General features: G+C 41.9%; 1 long non-coding RNA gene across 2 annotated transcripts in view; it reads right to left on the reverse strand.

Annotated features, from left to right (window-relative positions):
• LOC128249584 (uncharacterized) overlaps positions 1-2,129 on the reverse strand; it is a 32,049-nt gene that overhangs the window by 1,990 nt on the left and 27,930 nt on the right. For both annotated transcript variants that reach the window (XR_008265685.1, XR_008265684.1), the window contains exon 2: positions 1,820-1,998. This is a non-coding gene — a long non-coding RNA (uncharacterized LOC128249584). The remainder of the gene's footprint in view (positions 1-1,819; positions 1,999-2,129) is intronic.

Consider the following 2,129-nt stretch of genomic DNA (forward strand, 5'->3'; position numbering starts at 1 on the left):
CTCTCTCTCTCTCTCTCTCTCTCTTTCTCTTCAGACTACTGTTGTTGTCAGAAGTAAACAGCACTCAAGACCGATAAGGTAAGGTATGTGTGTTGCCGCAGAGGTTACCAGAAGGGTGCAAGAAGACATAAAATCGATATAGAATGTATAAATCAGGACTTGCAGTCGGGTAAATCGATTTCAATAACTGACTGGTGCTGGGTTTCTTCTATCTATCTATCTATGTATCTATCTATCTATCTATCTATCTATCTATCTATCTATCTATCTATCTATCTATCTATCAATGAAGAGGCGGCCAGAAGATCGATATCTGACATGTATTCCCAGAGCGTTAACCTTAGCATAAGCATGAGTAAAAGCAGCAGCTAAGTACAAAGAAAAGAGAGTTGGGGCAAGGATGTCACCCTGCTTGACACCATTCTCTACAGGAATGGGTTCCACCATGCCACCACCATTGACCCACGAAATGATTTAATTATAGACACAAAGTAATCCCGACATCCAAGTTTGTCAAGTATTTTCCGTAGCAAGGCCCTATTCACAGTATCAATGGCCTTGATTAAATCAATGAATACCTGGTCAAGATCCATATTCTGTTCATAGCACTTCTGCGTCTGTCTTGTGAAAATCATATCCATTGTCCCTCTACCAGATCGGAAGCCACATTGAGATTCAGATAGGACATCATTTACGAGACACCCATTCAGGCGGGTAAGAAGAATATTTGCCAGAACCTTGCCACCAGCTGATAGTAGAGCGATACCCCTGTAGTTAACACACATTGTTCCAGCTCCTTTTCCTTTATACAGAGGAAGAATAATTGCATCCTTCCAGTCCTTAGGGATTGCACCATCCCTCCAGACTACACTAATAAGTTCATGATGGGACTGTAAGATGTAATCACCACTAAATCGCAAGACCTCAGCACAAATTCCATCCCTTCCGGGGTGGTCCTACCAAGATTCAGTTTACTTATTGCTGTCATTACCTCATTTATTGAGGGCGTGGAATTTAAGGTCTTTGTGGCATATCAATCACTGTTTCATCCACAATTGACTCATGGTTCAGGAGTTCAGAGAAGTGTTCAATCCAATGACCTATGATTTCTGTTGATTTAGTAAATACGGTAGAAGTCTCCTTGGAAATCAAAGGAGCTTATGCAGAGCTCTTAGGCCCATAAACTTACTTCATAAGATGGTAAAGCTTTTGCTGTTATTTGCATCAGCAGCAGCCTGAACATCACGAGCAAGATCCCCCCATCAAGTGTTCTGTATCTTCCTGAGAAATCGCTGCAGTAGTGATTTTACACTGCTATAGTGGGCAACTGATAGATTTCGCTGCACAGATGAAAATCCTCTGTGTTGTAATACATTGTAGGCATGGCGCCTTACAACCAATAGTTGCTGAACCTCAGCATCATTTTCATCAAACCAGTTTCTGTGTCTGGCAGTAGCATATCCCAGTGTTTCAGCAGCACATTGAAGAACCCGGTCTCGGAAATCTTCCCATACTGTAGTGTTTTCAATGCTGGACAAGCGAGTCTGAAGCTCTTTCCTCAACACAGCATCATTTATCTTGTGGATATTCAGACGCCGAGGAATGTCAACTGACCCTCTTCTCTCTTCCACTTATCATCCGGAATTTTGCCCGCACCAGACTGTGGTCTGTCCAGCATTCCGATCCACGAAAGGACTTAACATTACAAATGTCATAGATATAATGGACATAGTCCAGAAAGTGCTAAACTTTAGACCTTGGACCTAAACTTTAGACACGTTGTTGTGTGATCACCTTTGTCAATAAAATGTGTACTTACGATGTAAAGTCCATGTTCATCGCAAAGCTCCAGTAGCATGCGATCATTGGTTTTCATTTTCCTACACCAAAACGTCCTAAAGAGTTCCATGTTTGCTTCTCTGTTCCAACACTGGCATTAAAATTACCCAGTAGAATGACTTCATCAGAATTGGGGATTTTCCTAAGTATGACACTCAGCTGGACATAAAAGATAGGAGAAATGCTAGCATACATACATACATACATACATGCATACACACACACACACACACACACACACACACACACACACACACACACACACACACACACACACACACACACACACA

This window comes from Octopus bimaculoides, chromosome 16 (assembly GCF_001194135.2).
Source record: "Octopus bimaculoides isolate UCB-OBI-ISO-001 chromosome 16, ASM119413v2, whole genome shotgun sequence".
NCBI classification, from domain to species: Eukaryota; Metazoa; Mollusca; class Cephalopoda; order Octopoda; family Octopodidae; genus Octopus; species Octopus bimaculoides.